General features: G+C 40.4%; 46 non-coding genes and 6 pseudogenes across 46 annotated transcripts; all 52 read right to left on the bottom strand.

The window, feature by feature from the left end:
• Positions 1-19: 19 nt before the first annotated feature.
• LOC127113697 (5S ribosomal RNA) lies at positions 20-138 on the bottom strand. The gene has a single exon (XR_007799752.1). It is a non-coding gene; the product is annotated as a 5S ribosomal RNA (ribosomal RNA).
• A 49-nt stretch (positions 139-187) lies between these two features.
• Positions 188-310, bottom strand: LOC127113842 (uncharacterized; annotated as a pseudogene).
• A 158-nt stretch (positions 311-468) lies between these two features.
• Positions 469-587, bottom strand: LOC127113695 (5S ribosomal RNA). Its single transcript, XR_007799750.1, has one exon. It is a non-coding gene; the product is annotated as a 5S ribosomal RNA (ribosomal RNA).
• A 161-nt stretch (positions 588-748) lies between these two features.
• On the bottom strand, positions 749-867 carry LOC127113694 (5S ribosomal RNA). Its single transcript, XR_007799749.1, has one exon. It is a non-coding gene; the product is annotated as a 5S ribosomal RNA (ribosomal RNA).
• Positions 868-1,028: 161 nt separating this feature from the next.
• LOC127113693 (5S ribosomal RNA) lies at positions 1,029-1,147 on the bottom strand. Its single transcript, XR_007799748.1, has one exon. It is a non-coding gene; the product is annotated as a 5S ribosomal RNA (ribosomal RNA).
• A 426-nt stretch (positions 1,148-1,573) lies between these two features.
• On the bottom strand, positions 1,574-1,692 carry LOC127113692 (5S ribosomal RNA). The gene has a single exon (XR_007799747.1). It is a non-coding gene; the product is annotated as a 5S ribosomal RNA (ribosomal RNA).
• Positions 1,693-1,853: 161 nt separating this feature from the next.
• On the bottom strand, positions 1,854-1,972 carry LOC127113691 (5S ribosomal RNA). The gene has a single exon (XR_007799746.1). It is a non-coding gene; the product is annotated as a 5S ribosomal RNA (ribosomal RNA).
• Positions 1,973-2,021: 49 nt separating this feature from the next.
• On the bottom strand, positions 2,022-2,144 carry LOC127113828 (uncharacterized; annotated as a pseudogene).
• A 161-nt stretch (positions 2,145-2,305) lies between these two features.
• On the bottom strand, positions 2,306-2,424 carry LOC127113690 (5S ribosomal RNA). Its single transcript, XR_007799745.1, has one exon. It is a non-coding gene; the product is annotated as a 5S ribosomal RNA (ribosomal RNA).
• Positions 2,425-2,585: 161 nt separating this feature from the next.
• Positions 2,586-2,704, bottom strand: LOC127113689 (5S ribosomal RNA). The gene has a single exon (XR_007799744.1). It is a non-coding gene; the product is annotated as a 5S ribosomal RNA (ribosomal RNA).
• A 161-nt stretch (positions 2,705-2,865) lies between these two features.
• On the bottom strand, positions 2,866-2,984 carry LOC127113688 (5S ribosomal RNA). Its single transcript, XR_007799743.1, has one exon. It is a non-coding gene; the product is annotated as a 5S ribosomal RNA (ribosomal RNA).
• Positions 2,985-3,145: 161 nt separating this feature from the next.
• On the bottom strand, positions 3,146-3,264 carry LOC127113686 (5S ribosomal RNA). The gene has a single exon (XR_007799742.1). It is a non-coding gene; the product is annotated as a 5S ribosomal RNA (ribosomal RNA).
• A 162-nt stretch (positions 3,265-3,426) lies between these two features.
• On the bottom strand, positions 3,427-3,545 carry LOC127113685 (5S ribosomal RNA). The gene has a single exon (XR_007799741.1). It is a non-coding gene; the product is annotated as a 5S ribosomal RNA (ribosomal RNA).
• Positions 3,546-3,706: 161 nt separating this feature from the next.
• Positions 3,707-3,825, bottom strand: LOC127113683 (5S ribosomal RNA). Its single transcript, XR_007799739.1, has one exon. It is a non-coding gene; the product is annotated as a 5S ribosomal RNA (ribosomal RNA).
• A 161-nt stretch (positions 3,826-3,986) lies between these two features.
• Positions 3,987-4,105, bottom strand: LOC127113682 (5S ribosomal RNA). Its single transcript, XR_007799738.1, has one exon. It is a non-coding gene; the product is annotated as a 5S ribosomal RNA (ribosomal RNA).
• A 161-nt stretch (positions 4,106-4,266) lies between these two features.
• Positions 4,267-4,385, bottom strand: LOC127113681 (5S ribosomal RNA). The gene has a single exon (XR_007799737.1). It is a non-coding gene; the product is annotated as a 5S ribosomal RNA (ribosomal RNA).
• A 159-nt stretch (positions 4,386-4,544) lies between these two features.
• On the bottom strand, positions 4,545-4,663 carry LOC127113680 (5S ribosomal RNA). Its single transcript, XR_007799736.1, has one exon. It is a non-coding gene; the product is annotated as a 5S ribosomal RNA (ribosomal RNA).
• Positions 4,664-4,823: 160 nt separating this feature from the next.
• LOC127113679 (5S ribosomal RNA) lies at positions 4,824-4,942 on the bottom strand. The gene has a single exon (XR_007799735.1). It is a non-coding gene; the product is annotated as a 5S ribosomal RNA (ribosomal RNA).
• A 160-nt stretch (positions 4,943-5,102) lies between these two features.
• LOC127113678 (5S ribosomal RNA) lies at positions 5,103-5,221 on the bottom strand. Its single transcript, XR_007799734.1, has one exon. It is a non-coding gene; the product is annotated as a 5S ribosomal RNA (ribosomal RNA).
• A 160-nt stretch (positions 5,222-5,381) lies between these two features.
• LOC127113677 (5S ribosomal RNA) lies at positions 5,382-5,500 on the bottom strand. Its single transcript, XR_007799733.1, has one exon. It is a non-coding gene; the product is annotated as a 5S ribosomal RNA (ribosomal RNA).
• A 161-nt stretch (positions 5,501-5,661) lies between these two features.
• LOC127113676 (5S ribosomal RNA) lies at positions 5,662-5,780 on the bottom strand. The gene has a single exon (XR_007799732.1). It is a non-coding gene; the product is annotated as a 5S ribosomal RNA (ribosomal RNA).
• Positions 5,781-5,941: 161 nt separating this feature from the next.
• On the bottom strand, positions 5,942-6,060 carry LOC127113675 (5S ribosomal RNA). The gene has a single exon (XR_007799731.1). It is a non-coding gene; the product is annotated as a 5S ribosomal RNA (ribosomal RNA).
• Positions 6,061-6,221: 161 nt separating this feature from the next.
• On the bottom strand, positions 6,222-6,340 carry LOC127113674 (5S ribosomal RNA). The gene has a single exon (XR_007799730.1). It is a non-coding gene; the product is annotated as a 5S ribosomal RNA (ribosomal RNA).
• A 161-nt stretch (positions 6,341-6,501) lies between these two features.
• Positions 6,502-6,620, bottom strand: LOC127113672 (5S ribosomal RNA). Its single transcript, XR_007799728.1, has one exon. It is a non-coding gene; the product is annotated as a 5S ribosomal RNA (ribosomal RNA).
• Positions 6,621-6,781: 161 nt separating this feature from the next.
• LOC127113671 (5S ribosomal RNA) lies at positions 6,782-6,900 on the bottom strand. Its single transcript, XR_007799727.1, has one exon. It is a non-coding gene; the product is annotated as a 5S ribosomal RNA (ribosomal RNA).
• Positions 6,901-7,060: 160 nt separating this feature from the next.
• On the bottom strand, positions 7,061-7,179 carry LOC127113670 (5S ribosomal RNA). Its single transcript, XR_007799726.1, has one exon. It is a non-coding gene; the product is annotated as a 5S ribosomal RNA (ribosomal RNA).
• A 160-nt stretch (positions 7,180-7,339) lies between these two features.
• Positions 7,340-7,458, bottom strand: LOC127113669 (5S ribosomal RNA). Its single transcript, XR_007799725.1, has one exon. It is a non-coding gene; the product is annotated as a 5S ribosomal RNA (ribosomal RNA).
• Positions 7,459-7,619: 161 nt separating this feature from the next.
• Positions 7,620-7,738, bottom strand: LOC127113668 (5S ribosomal RNA). The gene has a single exon (XR_007799724.1). It is a non-coding gene; the product is annotated as a 5S ribosomal RNA (ribosomal RNA).
• Positions 7,739-7,899: 161 nt separating this feature from the next.
• On the bottom strand, positions 7,900-8,018 carry LOC127113667 (5S ribosomal RNA). The gene has a single exon (XR_007799723.1). It is a non-coding gene; the product is annotated as a 5S ribosomal RNA (ribosomal RNA).
• Positions 8,019-8,178: 160 nt separating this feature from the next.
• On the bottom strand, positions 8,179-8,297 carry LOC127113666 (5S ribosomal RNA). The gene has a single exon (XR_007799722.1). It is a non-coding gene; the product is annotated as a 5S ribosomal RNA (ribosomal RNA).
• Positions 8,298-8,457: 160 nt separating this feature from the next.
• Positions 8,458-8,576, bottom strand: LOC127113665 (5S ribosomal RNA). The gene has a single exon (XR_007799721.1). It is a non-coding gene; the product is annotated as a 5S ribosomal RNA (ribosomal RNA).
• Positions 8,577-8,737: 161 nt separating this feature from the next.
• Positions 8,738-8,856, bottom strand: LOC127113664 (5S ribosomal RNA). Its single transcript, XR_007799720.1, has one exon. It is a non-coding gene; the product is annotated as a 5S ribosomal RNA (ribosomal RNA).
• Positions 8,857-9,017: 161 nt separating this feature from the next.
• On the bottom strand, positions 9,018-9,136 carry LOC127113663 (5S ribosomal RNA). Its single transcript, XR_007799719.1, has one exon. It is a non-coding gene; the product is annotated as a 5S ribosomal RNA (ribosomal RNA).
• A 161-nt stretch (positions 9,137-9,297) lies between these two features.
• Positions 9,298-9,416, bottom strand: LOC127113661 (5S ribosomal RNA). Its single transcript, XR_007799717.1, has one exon. It is a non-coding gene; the product is annotated as a 5S ribosomal RNA (ribosomal RNA).
• A 161-nt stretch (positions 9,417-9,577) lies between these two features.
• LOC127113660 (5S ribosomal RNA) lies at positions 9,578-9,696 on the bottom strand. Its single transcript, XR_007799716.1, has one exon. It is a non-coding gene; the product is annotated as a 5S ribosomal RNA (ribosomal RNA).
• A 161-nt stretch (positions 9,697-9,857) lies between these two features.
• LOC127113659 (5S ribosomal RNA) lies at positions 9,858-9,976 on the bottom strand. The gene has a single exon (XR_007799715.1). It is a non-coding gene; the product is annotated as a 5S ribosomal RNA (ribosomal RNA).
• A 161-nt stretch (positions 9,977-10,137) lies between these two features.
• On the bottom strand, positions 10,138-10,256 carry LOC127113658 (5S ribosomal RNA). Its single transcript, XR_007799714.1, has one exon. It is a non-coding gene; the product is annotated as a 5S ribosomal RNA (ribosomal RNA).
• A 160-nt stretch (positions 10,257-10,416) lies between these two features.
• Positions 10,417-10,535, bottom strand: LOC127113657 (5S ribosomal RNA). The gene has a single exon (XR_007799713.1). It is a non-coding gene; the product is annotated as a 5S ribosomal RNA (ribosomal RNA).
• Positions 10,536-10,584: 49 nt separating this feature from the next.
• On the bottom strand, positions 10,585-10,707 carry LOC127113841 (uncharacterized; annotated as a pseudogene).
• A 161-nt stretch (positions 10,708-10,868) lies between these two features.
• On the bottom strand, positions 10,869-10,987 carry LOC127113655 (5S ribosomal RNA). Its single transcript, XR_007799712.1, has one exon. It is a non-coding gene; the product is annotated as a 5S ribosomal RNA (ribosomal RNA).
• Positions 10,988-11,147: 160 nt separating this feature from the next.
• On the bottom strand, positions 11,148-11,266 carry LOC127113654 (5S ribosomal RNA). The gene has a single exon (XR_007799711.1). It is a non-coding gene; the product is annotated as a 5S ribosomal RNA (ribosomal RNA).
• A 160-nt stretch (positions 11,267-11,426) lies between these two features.
• On the bottom strand, positions 11,427-11,545 carry LOC127113653 (5S ribosomal RNA). Its single transcript, XR_007799710.1, has one exon. It is a non-coding gene; the product is annotated as a 5S ribosomal RNA (ribosomal RNA).
• Positions 11,546-11,705: 160 nt separating this feature from the next.
• On the bottom strand, positions 11,706-11,824 carry LOC127113652 (5S ribosomal RNA). Its single transcript, XR_007799709.1, has one exon. It is a non-coding gene; the product is annotated as a 5S ribosomal RNA (ribosomal RNA).
• A 49-nt stretch (positions 11,825-11,873) lies between these two features.
• LOC127113840 (uncharacterized) lies at positions 11,874-11,996 on the bottom strand (annotated as a pseudogene).
• Positions 11,997-12,156: 160 nt separating this feature from the next.
• On the bottom strand, positions 12,157-12,275 carry LOC127113651 (5S ribosomal RNA). Its single transcript, XR_007799708.1, has one exon. It is a non-coding gene; the product is annotated as a 5S ribosomal RNA (ribosomal RNA).
• Positions 12,276-12,436: 161 nt separating this feature from the next.
• On the bottom strand, positions 12,437-12,555 carry LOC127113649 (5S ribosomal RNA). The gene has a single exon (XR_007799706.1). It is a non-coding gene; the product is annotated as a 5S ribosomal RNA (ribosomal RNA).
• Positions 12,556-12,715: 160 nt separating this feature from the next.
• Positions 12,716-12,834, bottom strand: LOC127113648 (5S ribosomal RNA). The gene has a single exon (XR_007799705.1). It is a non-coding gene; the product is annotated as a 5S ribosomal RNA (ribosomal RNA).
• Positions 12,835-12,883: 49 nt separating this feature from the next.
• Positions 12,884-13,006, bottom strand: LOC127113832 (uncharacterized; annotated as a pseudogene).
• A 161-nt stretch (positions 13,007-13,167) lies between these two features.
• LOC127113647 (5S ribosomal RNA) lies at positions 13,168-13,286 on the bottom strand. The gene has a single exon (XR_007799704.1). It is a non-coding gene; the product is annotated as a 5S ribosomal RNA (ribosomal RNA).
• Positions 13,287-13,447: 161 nt separating this feature from the next.
• LOC127113646 (5S ribosomal RNA) lies at positions 13,448-13,566 on the bottom strand. Its single transcript, XR_007799703.1, has one exon. It is a non-coding gene; the product is annotated as a 5S ribosomal RNA (ribosomal RNA).
• A 160-nt stretch (positions 13,567-13,726) lies between these two features.
• LOC127113645 (5S ribosomal RNA) lies at positions 13,727-13,845 on the bottom strand. Its single transcript, XR_007799702.1, has one exon. It is a non-coding gene; the product is annotated as a 5S ribosomal RNA (ribosomal RNA).
• Positions 13,846-13,894: 49 nt separating this feature from the next.
• Positions 13,895-14,017, bottom strand: LOC127113827 (uncharacterized; annotated as a pseudogene).

Genomic DNA, 14,017 nt, shown 5'->3' with positions numbered 1-14,017 from the left:
TTAAAAAATCGCAAAAAAAGAGGTGCAACACAAGGACTTCCCAGGAGGTCACCCATCCTAGTACTACTCTCGCCCAAGCACGCTTAACTGCGGAGTTCTGATGGGATCCGGTGCATTAGTGCTGGTATGATCGCACCTGATATCTCATGCGCTTTGATTGTATATATTTTATTTCTTTCACTTATTAACGGCAAAACAAACATAATTAACGCCCAGGAGGTCACCCATCCTAGTACTACTCTCGCCCAAGCACGCTTAACTGCGGAGTTCTGATGGGATCCGGTGCATTAGTGCTGGTATGATCGCACCTGATATCTCATGCGCTTTGATTGTATATATTTTATTTCTTTCACTTATTAACGGCAAAACAAACATAATTAACGCTGAAATGCTTGTCTTCTCCTACTTTTTCCGACTCTTTTACGCCGATTAACAGAAAAAAAGAAGTATTTAAAAAATCGCAAAAAAGAGGTGCAACACAAGGACTTCCCAGGAGGTCACCCATCCTAGTACTACTCTCGCCCAAGCACGCTTAACTGCGGAGTTCTGATGGGATCCGGTGCATTAGTGCTGGTATGATCGCACCTGATATCTCATGCGCTTTGATTGTATATATTTTATTTCTTTCACTTATTAACGGCAAAACAAACATAATTAACGCTGAAATGCTTGTCTTCTCCTACTTTTTCCGACTCTTTTACGCCGATTAACAGAAATAAAAAGAAGTATTTAAAAAATCGCAAAAAAAGAGGTGCAACACAAGGACTTCCCAGGAGGTCACCCATCCTAGTACTACTCTCGCCCAAGCACGCTTAACTGCGGAGTTCTGATGGGATCCGGTGCATTAGTGCTGGTATGATCGCACCTGATATCTCATGCGCTTTGATTGTATATATTTTATTTCTTTCACTTATTAACGGCAAAACAAACATAATTAACGCTGAAATGCTTGTCTTCTCCTACTTTTTCCGACTCTTTTACGCCGATTAACAGAAATAAAAAGAAGTATTTAAAAAATCGCAAAAAAAGAGGTGCAACACAAGGACTTCCCAGGAGGTCACCCATCCTAGTACTACTCTCGCCCAAGCACGCTTAACTGCGGAGTTCTGATGGGATCCGGTGCATTAGTGCTGGTATGATCGCACCTGATATCTCATGCGCTTTGATTGTATATATTTTATTTCTTTCACTTATTAACGGCAAAACAAACATAATTAACGCTGAAATGCTTGTCTTCTCCTACTTTTTCCGACTCTTTTACGCCGATTAACAGAAATAAAAAGAAGTATTTAAAAAATCGCAAAAAAAGAGGTGCAACACAAGGACTTCCCAGGAGGTCACCCATCCTAGTACTACTCTAACTGCGGAGTTCTGATGGGATCCGGTGCATTAGTGCTGGTATGATCGCACCTGATATCTCATGCGCTTTGATTGTATATATTTTATTTCTTTCACTTATTAACGGCAAAACAAACATAATTAACGCTGAAATGCTTGTCTTCTCCTACTTTTTCCGACTCTTTTACGCCGATTAACAGAAATAAAAAGAAGTATTTAAAAAATCGCAAAAAAAGAGGTGCAACACAAGGACTTCCCAGGAGGTCACCCATCCTAGTACTACTCTCGCCCAAGCACGCTTAACTGCGGAGTTCTGATGGGATCCGGTGCATTAGTGCTGGTATGATCGCACCTGATATCTCATGCGCTTTGATTGTATATATTTTATTTCTTTCACTTATTAACGGCAAAACAAACATAATTAACGCTGAAATGCTTGTCTTCTCCTACTTTTTCCGACTCTTTTACGCCGATTAACAGAAATAAAAAGAAGTATTTAAAAAATCGCAAAAAAAGAGGTGCAACACAAGGACTTCCCAGGAGGTCACCCATCCTAGTACTACTCTCGCCCAAGCACGCTTAACTGCGGAGTTCTGATGGGATCCGGTGCATTAGTGCTGGTATGATCGCACCTGATATCTCATGCGCTTTGATTGTATATATTTTATTTCTTTCACTTATTAACGGCAAAACAAACATAATTAACGCCCAGGAGGTCACCCATCCTAGTACTACTCTCGCCCAAGCACGCTTAACTGCGGAGTTCTGATGGGATCCGGTGCATTAGTGCTGGTATGATCGCACCTGATATCTCATGCGCTTTGATTGTATATATTTTATTTCTTTCACTTATTAACGGCAAAACAAACATAATTAACGCTGAAATGCTTGTCTTCTCCTACTTTTTCCGACTCTTTTACGCCGATTAACAGAAATAAAAAGAAGTATTTAAAAAATCGCAAAAAAAGAGGTGCAACACAAGGACTTCCCAGGAGGTCACCCATCCTAGTACTACTCTCGCCCAAGCACGCTTAACTGCGGAGTTCTGATGGGATCCGGTGCATTAGTGCTGGTATGATCGCACCTGATATCTCATGCGCTTTGATTGTATATATTTTATTTCTTTCACTTATTAACGGCAAAACAAACATAATTAACGCTGAAATGCTTGTCTTCTCCTACTTTTTCCGACTCTTTTACGCCGATTAACAGAAATAAAAAGAAGTATTTAAAAAATCGCAAAAAAAGAGGTGCAACACAAGGACTTCCCAGGAGGTCACCCATCCTAGTACTACTCTCGCCCAAGCACGCTTAACTGCGGAGTTCTGATGGGATCCGGTGCATTAGTGCTGGTATGATCGCACCTGATATCTCATGCGCTTTGATTGTATATATTTTATTTCTTTCACTTATTAACGGCAAAACAAACATAATTAACGCTGAAATGCTTGTCTTCTCCTACTTTTTCCGACTCTTTTACGCCGATTAACAGAAATAAAAAGAAGTATTTAAAAAATCGCAAAAAAAGAGGTGCAACACAAGGACTTCCCAGGAGGTCACCCATCCTAGTACTACTCTCGCCCAAGCACGCTTAACTGCGGAGTTCTGATGGGATCCGGTGCATTAGTGCTGGTATGATCGCACCTGATATCTCATGCGCTTTGATTGTATATATTTTATTTCTTTCACTTATTAACGGCAAAACAAACATAATTAACGCTGAAATGCTTGTCTTCTCCTACTTTTTCCGACTCTTTTACGCCGATTAACAGAAATAAAAAGAAGTATTTAAAAAATCGCAAAAAAAGAGGTGCAACACAAGGACTTCCCAGGAGGTCACCCATCCTAGTACTACTCTCGCCCAAGCACGCTTAACTGCGGAGTTCTGATGGGATCCGGTGCATTAGTGCTGGTATGATCGCACCTGATATCTCATGCGCTTTGATTGTATATATTTTATTTCTTTCACTTATTAACGGCAAAACAAACATAATTAACGCTGAAATGCTTGTCTTCTCCTACTTTTTTCCGACTCTTTTACGCCGATTAACAGAAATAAAAAGAAGTATTTAAAAAATCGCAAAAAAAGAGGTGCAACACAAGGACTTCCCAGGAGGTCACCCATCCTAGTACTACTCTCGCCCAAGCACGCTTAACTGCGGAGTTCTGATGGGATCCGGTGCATTAGTGCTGGTATGATCGCACCTGATATCTCATGCGCTTTGATTGTATATATTTTATTTCTTTCACTTATTAACGGCAAAACAAACATAATTAACGCTGAAATGCTTGTCTTCTCCTACTTTTTCCGACTCTTTTACGCCGATTAACAGAAATAAAAAGAAGTATTTAAAAAATCGCAAAAAAAGAGGTGCAACACAAGGACTTCCCAGGAGGTCACCCATCCTAGTACTACTCTCGCCCAAGCACGCTTAACTGCGGAGTTCTGATGGGATCCGGTGCATTAGTGCTGGTATGATCGCACCTGATATCTCATGCGCTTTGATTGTATATATTTTATTTCTTTCACTTATTAACGGCAAAACAAACATAATTAACGCTGAAATGCTTGTCTTCTCCTACTTTTTCCGACTCTTTTACGCCGATTAACAGAAATAAAAAGAAGTATTTAAAAAATCGCAAAAAAAGAGGTGCAACACAAGGACTTCCCAGGAGGTCACCCATCCTAGTACTACTCTCGCCCAAGCACGCTTAACTGCGGAGTTCTGATGGGATCCGGTGCATTAGTGCTGGTATGATCGCACCTGATATCTCATGCGCTTTGATTGTATATATTTTATTTCTTTCACTTATTAACGGCAAAACAAACATAATTAACGCTGAAATGCTTGTCTTCTCCTACTTTTTCCGACTCTTTTACGCCGATTAACAGAAATAAAAAGAAGTATTTAAAAAATCGCAAAAAAAGAGGTGCAACACAAGGACTTCCCAGGAGGTCACCCATCCTAGTACTACTCTCGCCCAAGCACGCTTAACTGCGGAGTTCTGATGGGATCCGGTGCATTAGTGCTGGTATGATCGCACCTGATATCTCATGCGCTTTGATTGTATATATTTTATTTCTTTCACTTATTAACGGCAAAACAAACATAATTAACGCTGAAATGCTTGTCTTCTCCTACTTTTTCCGACTCTTTTACGCCGATTAACAGAAATAAAAAGAAGTATTTAAAAATCGCAAAAAAGAGGTGCAACACAAGGACTTCCCAGGAGGTCACCCATCCTAGTACTACTCTCGCCCAAGCACGCTTAACTGCGGAGTTCTGATGGGATCCGGTGCATTAGTGCTGGTATGATCGCACCTGATATCTCATGCGCTTTGATTGTATATATTTTATTTCTTTCACTTATTAACGGCAAAACAAACATAATTAACGCTGAAATGCTTGTCTTCTCCTACTTTTTCCGACTCTTTTACGCCGATTAACAGAAATAAAAAGAAGTATTTAAAAAATCGCAAAAAAGAGGTGCAACACAAGGACTTCCCAGGAGGTCACCCATCCTAGTACTACTCTCGCCCAAGCACGCTTAACTGCGGAGTTCTGATGGGATCCGGTGCATTAGTGCTGGTATGATCGCACCTGATATCTCATGCGCTTTGATTGTATATATTTTATTTCTTTCACTTATTAACGGCAAAACAAACATAATTAACGCTGAAATGCTTGTCTTCTCCTACTTTTTCCGACTCTTTTACGCCGATTAACAGAAATAAAAAGAAGTATTTAAAAAATCGCAAAAAAGAGGTGCAACACAAGGACTTCCCAGGAGGTCACCCATCCTAGTACTACTCTCGCCCAAGCACGCTTAACTGCGGAGTTCTGATGGGATCCGGTGCATTAGTGCTGGTATGATCGCACCTGATATCTCATGCGCTTTGATTGTATATATTTTATTTCTTTCACTTATTAACGGCAAAACAAACATAATTAACGCTGAAATGCTTGTCTTCTCCTACTTTTTCCGACTCTTTTACGCCGATTAACAGAAATAAAAAGAAGTATTTAAAAAATCGCAAAAAAGAGGTGCAACACAAGGACTTCCCAGGAGGTCACCCATCCTAGTACTACTCTCGCCCAAGCACGCTTAACTGCGGAGTTCTGATGGGATCCGGTGCATTAGTGCTGGTATGATCGCACCTGATATCTCATGCGCTTTGATTGTATATATTTTATTTCTTTCACTTATTAACGGCAAAACAAACATAATTAACGCTGAAATGCTTGTCTTCTCCTACTTTTTCCGACTCTTTTACGCCGATTAACAGAAATAAAAAGAAGTATTTAAAAAATCGCAAAAAAAGAGGTGCAACACAAGGACTTCCCAGGAGGTCACCCATCCTAGTACTACTCTCGCCCAAGCACGCTTAACTGCGGAGTTCTGATGGGATCCGGTGCATTAGTGCTGGTATGATCGCACCTGATATCTCATGCGCTTTGATTGTATATATTTTATTTCTTTCACTTATTAACGGCAAAACAAACATAATTAACGCTGAAATGCTTGTCTTCTCCTACTTTTTCCGACTCTTTTACGCCGATTAACAGAAATAAAAAGAAGTATTTAAAAAATCGCAAAAAAAGAGGTGCAACACAAGGACTTCCCAGGAGGTCACCCATCCTAGTACTACTCTCGCCCAAGCACGCTTAACTGCGGAGTTCTGATGGGATCCGGTGCATTAGTGCTGGTATGATCGCACCTGATATCTCATGCGCTTTGATTGTATATATTTTATTTCTTTCACTTATTAACGGCAAAACAAACATAATTAACGCTGAAATGCTTGTCTTCTCCTACTTTTTCCGACTCTTTTACGCCGATTAACAGAAATAAAAAGAAGTATTTAAAAAATCGCAAAAAAAGAGGTGCAACACAAGGACTTCCCAGGAGGTCACCCATCCTAGTACTACTCTCGCCCAAGCACGCTTAACTGCGGAGTTCTGATGGGATCCGGTGCATTAGTGCTGGTATGATCGCACCTGATATCTCATGCGCTTTGATTGTATATATTTTATTTCTTTCACTTATTAACGGCAAAACAAACATAATTAACGCTGAAATGCTTGTCTTCTCCTACTTTTTCCGACTCTTTTACGCCGATTAACAGAAATAAAAAGAAGTATTTAAAAAATCGCAAAAAAAGAGGTGCAACACAAGGACTTCCCAGGAGGTCACCCATCCTAGTACTACTCTCGCCCAAGCACGCTTAACTGCGGAGTTCTGATGGGATCCGGTGCATTAGTGCTGGTATGATCGCACCTGATATCTCATGCGCTTTGATTGTATATATTTTATTTCTTTCACTTATTAACGGCAAAACAAACATAATTAACGCTGAAATGCTTGTCTTCTCCTACTTTTTCCGACTCTTTTACGCCGATTAACAGAAATAAAAAGAAGTATTTAAAAAATCGCAAAAAAAGAGGTGCAACACAAGGACTTCCCAGGAGGTCACCCATCCTAGTACTACTCTCGCCCAAGCACGCTTAACTGCGGAGTTCTGATGGGATCCGGTGCATTAGTGCTGGTATGATCGCACCTGATATCTCATGCGCTTTGATTGTATATATTTTATTTCTTTCACTTATTAACGGCAAAACAAACATAATTAACGCTGAAATGCTTGTCTTCTCCTACTTTTTCCGACTCTTTTACGCCGATTAACAGAAATAAAAAGAAGTATTTAAAAAATCGCAAAAAAGAGGTGCAACACAAGGACTTCCCAGGAGGTCACCCATCCTAGTACTACTCTCGCCCAAGCACGCTTAACTGCGGAGTTCTGATGGGATCCGGTGCATTAGTGCTGGTATGATCGCACCTGATATCTCATGCGCTTTGATTGTATATATTTTATTTCTTTCACTTATTAACGGCAAAACAAACATAATTAACGCTGAAATGCTTGTCTTCTCCTACTTTTTCCGACTCTTTTACGCCGATTAACAGAAATAAAAAGAAGTATTTAAAAAATCGCAAAAAAGAGGTGCAACACAAGGACTTCCCAGGAGGTCACCCATCCTAGTACTACTCTCGCCCAAGCACGCTTAACTGCGGAGTTCTGATGGGATCCGGTGCATTAGTGCTGGTATGATCGCACCTGATATCTCATGCGCTTTGATTGTATATATTTTATTTCTTTCACTTATTAACGGCAAAACAAACATAATTAACGCTGAAATGCTTGTCTTCTCCTACTTTTTCCGACTCTTTTACGCCGATTAACAGAAATAAAAAGAAGTATTTAAAAAATCGCAAAAAAAGAGGTGCAACACAAGGACTTCCCAGGAGGTCACCCATCCTAGTACTACTCTCGCCCAAGCACGCTTAACTGCGGAGTTCTGATGGGATCCGGTGCATTAGTGCTGGTATGATCGCACCTGATATCTCATGCGCTTTGATTGTATATATTTTATTTCTTTCACTTATTAACGGCAAAACAAACATAATTAACGCTGAAATGCTTGTCTTCTCCTACTTTTTCCGACTCTTTTACGCCGATTAACAGAAATAAAAAGAAGTATTTAAAAAATCGCAAAAAAAGAGGTGCAACACAAGGACTTCCCAGGAGGTCACCCATCCTAGTACTACTCTCGCCCAAGCACGCTTAACTGCGGAGTTCTGATGGGATCCGGTGCATTAGTGCTGGTATGATCGCACCTGATATCTCATGCGCTTTGATTGTATATATTTTATTTCTTTCACTTATTAACGGCAAAACAAACATAATTAACGCTGAAATGCTTGTCTTCTCCTACTTTTTCCGACTCTTTTACGCCGATTAACAGAAATAAAAAGAAGTATTTAAAAATCGCAAAAAAAGAGGTGCAACACAAGGACTTCCCAGGAGGTCACCCATCCTAGTACTACTCTCGCCCAAGCACGCTTAACTGCGGAGTTCTGATGGGATCCGGTGCATTAGTGCTGGTATGATCGCACCTGATATCTCATGCGCTTTGATTGTATATATTTTATTTCTTTCACTTATTAACGGCAAAACAAACATAATTAACGCTGAAATGCTTGTCTTCTCCTACTTTTTCCGACTCTTTTACGCCGATTAACAGAAATAAAAAGAAGTATTTAAAAAATCGCAAAAAAGAGGTGCAACACAAGGACTTCCCAGGAGGTCACCCATCCTAGTACTACTCTCGCCCAAGCACGCTTAACTGCGGAGTTCTGATGGGATCCGGTGCATTAGTGCTGGTATGATCGCACCTGATATCTCATGCGCTTTGATTGTATATATTTTATTTCTTTCACTTATTAACGGCAAAACAAACATAATTAACGCTGAAATGCTTGTCTTCTCCTACTTTTTCCGACTCTTTTACGCCGATTAACAGAAATAAAAAGAAGTATTTAAAAAATCGCAAAAAAAGAGGTGCAACACAAGGACTTCCCAGGAGGTCACCCATCCTAGTACTACTCTCGCCCAAGCACGCTTAACTGCGGAGTTCTGATGGGATCCGGTGCATTAGTGCTGGTATGATCGCACCTGATATCTCATGCGCTTTGATTGTATATATTTTATTTCTTTCACTTATTAACGGCAAAACAAACATAATTAACGCTGAAATGCTTGTCTTCTCCTACTTTTTCCGACTCTTTTACGCCGATTAACAGAAATAAAAAGAAGTATTTAAAAAATCGCAAAAAAAGAGGTGCAACACAAGGACTTCCCAGGAGGTCACCCATCCTAGTACTACTCTCGCCCAAGCACGCTTAACTGCGGAGTTCTGATGGGATCCGGTGCATTAGTGCTGGTATGATCGCACCTGATATCTCATGCGCTTTGATTGTATATATTTTATTTCTTTCACTTATTAACGGCAAAACAAACATAATTAACGCTGAAATGCTTGTCTTCTCCTACTTTTTCCGACTCTTTTACGCCGATTAACAGAAATAAAAAGAAGTATTTAAAAAATCGCAAAAAAAGAGGTGCAACACAAGGACTTCCCAGGAGGTCACCCATCCTAGTACTACTCTCGCCCAAGCACGCTTAACTGCGGAGTTCTGATGGGATCCGGTGCATTAGTGCTGGTATGATCGCACCTGATATCTCATGCGCTTTGATTGTATATATTTTATTTCTTTCACTTATTAACGGCAAAACAAACATAATTAACGCTGAAATGCTTGTCTTCTCCTACTTTTTCCGACTCTTTTACGCCGATTAACAGAAATAAAAAGAAGTATTTAAAAAATCGCAAAAAAAGAGGTGCAACACAAGGACTTCCCAGGAGGTCACCCATCCTAGTACTACTCTCGCCCAAGCACGCTTAACTGCGGAGTTCTGATGGGATCCGGTGCATTAGTGCTGGTATGATCGCACCTGATATCTCATGCGCTTTGATTGTATATATTTTATTTCTTTCACTTATTAACGGCAAAACAAACATAATTAACGCTGAAATGCTTGTCTTCTCCTACTTTTTCCGACTCTTTTACGCCGATTAACAGAAATAAAAAGAAGTATTTAAAAAATCGCAAAAAAAGAGGTGCAACACAAGGACTTCCCAGGAGGTCACCCATCCTAGTACTACTCTCGCCCAAGCACGCTTAACTGCGGAGTTCTGATGGGATCCGGTGCATTAGTGCTGGTATGATCGCACCTGATATCTCATGCGCTTTGATTGTATATATTTTATTTCTTTCACTTATTAACGGCAAAACAAACATAATTAACGCTGAAATGCTTGTCTTCTCCTACTTTTTCCGACTCTTTTACGCCGATTAACAGAAATAAAAAGAAGTATTTAAAAAATCGCAAAAAAAGAGGTGCAACACAAGGACTTCCCAGGAGGTCACCCATCCTAGTACTACTCTCGCCCAAGCACGCTTAACTGCGGAGTTCTGATGGGATCCGGTGCATTAGTGCTGGTATGATCGCACCTGATATCTCATGCGCTTTGATTGTATATATTTTATTTCTTTCACTTATTAACGGCAAAACAAACATAATTAACGCTGAAATGCTTGTCTTCTCCTACTTTTTCCGACTCTTTTACGCCGATTAACAGAAACAAAAGAAGTACTTAAAAACTCGCAAAAAAAGAGGTGCAACACAAGGACTTCCCAGGAGGTCACCCATCCTAGTACTACTCTCGCCCAAGCACGCTTAACTGCGGAGTTCTGATGGGATCCGGTGCATTAGTGCTGGTATGATCGCACCTGATATCTCATGCACTTTGATTGTATATATTTTATTTCTTTCACTTATTAACGGCAAAACAAACATAATTAACGCCCAGGAGGTCACCCATCCTAGTACTACTCTCGCCCAAGCACGCTTAACTGCGGAGTTCTGATGGGATCCGGTGCATTAGTGCTGGTATGATCGCACCTGATATCTCATGCGCTTTGATTGTATATATTTTATTTCTTTCACTTATTAACGGCAAAACAAACATAATTAACGCTGAAATGCTTGTCTTCTCCTACTTTTTCCGACTCTTTTACGCCGATTAACAGAAATAAAAAGAAGTATTTAAAAAATCGCAAAAAAAGAGGTGCAACACAAGGACTTCCCAGGAGGTCACCCATCCTAGTACTACTCTCGCCCAAGCACGCTTAACTGCGGAGTTCTGATGGGATCCGGTGCATTAGTGCTGGTATGATCGCACCTGATATCTCATGCGCTTTGATTGTATATATTTTATTTCTTTCACTTATTAACGGCAAAACAAACATAATTAACGCTGAAATGCTTGTCTTCTCCTACTTTTTCCGACTCTTTTACGCCGATTAACAGAAATAAAAAGAAGTATTTAAAAAATCGCAAAAAAGAGGTGCAACACAAGGACTTCCCAGGAGGTCACCCATCCTAGTACTACTCTCGCCCAAGCACGCTTAACTGCGGAGTTCTGATGGGATCCGGTGCATTAGTGCTGGTATGATCGCACCTGATATCTCATGCGCTTTGATTGTATATATTTTATTTCTTTCACTTATTAACGGCAAAACAAACATAATTAACGCTGAAATGCTTGTCTTCTCCTACTTTTTCCGACTCTTTTACGCCGATTAACAGAAATAAAAAGAAGTATTTAAAAAATCGCAAAAAAGAGGTGCAACACAAGGACTTCCCAGGAGGTCACCCATCCTAGTACTACTCTCGCCCAAGCACGCTTAACTGCGGAGTTCTGATGGGATCCGGTGCATTAGTGCTGGTATGATCGCACCTGATATCTCATGCGCTTTGATTGTATATATTTTATTTCTTTCACTTATTAACGGCAAAACAAACATAATTAACGCTGAAATGCTTGTCTTCTCCTACTTTTTCCGACTCTTTTACGCCGATTAACAGAACAAAAAGAAGTACTTAAAAAATCGCAAAAAAAGAGGTGCAACACAAGGACTTCCCAGGAGGTCACCCATCCTAGTACTACTCTCGCCCAAGCACGCTTAACTGCGGAGTTCTGATGGGATCCGGTGCATTAGTGCTGGTATGATCGCACCTGATATCTCATGCGCTTTGATTGTATATATTTTATTTCTTTCACTTATTAACGGCAAAACAAACATAATTAACGCCCAGGAGGTCACCCATCCTAGTACTACTCTCGCCCAAGCACGCTTAACTGCGGAGTTCTGATGGGATCCGGTGCATTAGTGCTGGTATGATCGCACCTGATATCTCATGCGCTTTGATTGTATATATTTTATTTCTTTCACTTATTAACGGCAAAACAAACATAATTAACGCTGAAATGCTTGTCTTCTCCTACTTTTTCCGACTCTTTTACGCCGATTAACAGAAATAAAAAGAAGTATTTAAAAAATCGCAAAAAAGAGGTGCAACACAAGGACTTCCCAGGAGGTCACCCATCCTAGTACTACTCTCGCCCAAGCACGCTTAACTGCGGAGTTCTGATGGGATCCGGTGCATTAGTGCTGGTATGATCGCACCTGATATCTCATGCGCTTTGATTGTATATATTTTATTTCTTTCACTTATTAACGGCAAAACAAACATAATTAACGCTGAAATGCTTGTCTTCTCCTACTTTTTCCGACTCTTTTACGCCGATTAACAGAAATAAAAAGAAGTATTTAAAAAATCGCAAAAAAAGAGGTGCAACACAAGGACTTCCCAGGAGGTCACCCATCCTAGTACTACTCTCGCCCAAGCACGCTTAACTGCGGAGTTCTGATGGGATCCGGTGCATTAGTGCTGGTATGATCGCACCTGATATCTCATGCGCTTTGATTGTATATATTTTATTTCTTTCACTTATTAACGGCAAAACAAACATAATTAACGCTGAAATGCTTGTCTTCTCCTACTTTTTCCGACTCTTTTACGCCGATTAACAGAAATAAAAAGAAGTATTTAAAAATCGCAAAAAAAGAGGTGCAACACAAGGACTTCCCAGGAGGTCACCCATCCTAGTACTACTCTCGCCCAAGCACGCTTAACTGCGGAGTTCTGATGGGATCCGGTGCATTAGTGCTGGTATGATCGCACCTGATATCTCATGCGCTTTGATTGTATATATTTTATTTCTTTCACTTATTAACGGCAAAACAAACATAATTAACGCCCAGGAGGTCACCCATCCTAGTACTACTCTCGCCCAAGCACGCTTAACTGCGGAGTTCTGATGGGATCCGGTGCATTAGTGCTGGTATGATCGCACCTGATATCTCATGCGCTTTGATTGTATATATTTTATTTCTTTCACTTATTAACGGCAAAACAAACATAATTAACGCTGAAATGCTTGTCTTCTCCTACTTTTTCCGACTCTTTTACGCCGATTAACAGAAATAAAAAGAAGTATTTAAAAAATCGCAAAAAAAGAGGTGCAACACAAGGACTTCCCAGGAGGTCACCCATCCTAGTACTACTCTCGCCCAAGCACGCTTAACTGCGGAGTTCTGATGGGATCCGGTGCATTAGTGCTGGTATGATCGCACCTGATATCTCATGCGCTTTGATTGTATATATTTTATTTCTTTCACTTATTAACGGCAAAACAAACATAATTAACGCTGAAATGCTTGTCTTCTCCTACTTTTTCCGACTCTTTTACGCCGATTAACAGAAATAAAAAGAAGTATTTAAAAAATCGCAAAAAAAGAGGTGCAACACAAGGACTTCCCAGGAGGTCACCCATCCTAGTACTACTCTCGCCCAAGCACGCTTAACTGCGGAGTTCTGATGGGATCCGGTGCATTAGTGCTGGTATGATCGCACCTGATATCTCATGCGCTTTGATTGTATATATTTTATTTCTTTCACTTATTAACGGCAAAACAAACATAATTAACGCTGAAATGCTTGTCTTCTCCTACTTTTTCCGACTCTTTTACGCCGATTAACAGAAACAAAAAGAAGTATTTAAAAAATCGCAAAAAAGAGGTGCAACACAAGGACTTCCCAGGAGGTCACCCATCCTAGTACTACTCTCGCCCAAGCACGCTTAACTGCGGAGTTCTGATGGGATCCGGTGCATTAGTGCTGGTATGATCGCACCTGATATCTCATGCACTTTGATTGTATATATTTTATTTCTTTCACTTATTAACGGCAAAACAAACATAATTAACGCCCAGGAGGTCACCCATCCTAGTACTACTCTCGCCCAAGCACGCTTAACTGCGGAGTTCTGATGGGATCCGGTGCATTAGTGCTGGTATGATCGCACCT

This window comes from Lathyrus oleraceus, unplaced genomic scaffold (assembly GCF_024323335.1).
Source record: "Lathyrus oleraceus cultivar Zhongwan6 unplaced genomic scaffold, CAAS_Psat_ZW6_1.0 chrUn0352, whole genome shotgun sequence".
Lineage (NCBI taxonomy): Eukaryota > Viridiplantae > Streptophyta > Magnoliopsida > Fabales > Fabaceae > Lathyrus > Lathyrus oleraceus.
Note: the sequence above shows the minus strand (reverse complement) of the source record. Positions and strands in the feature narration are given on the sequence as shown.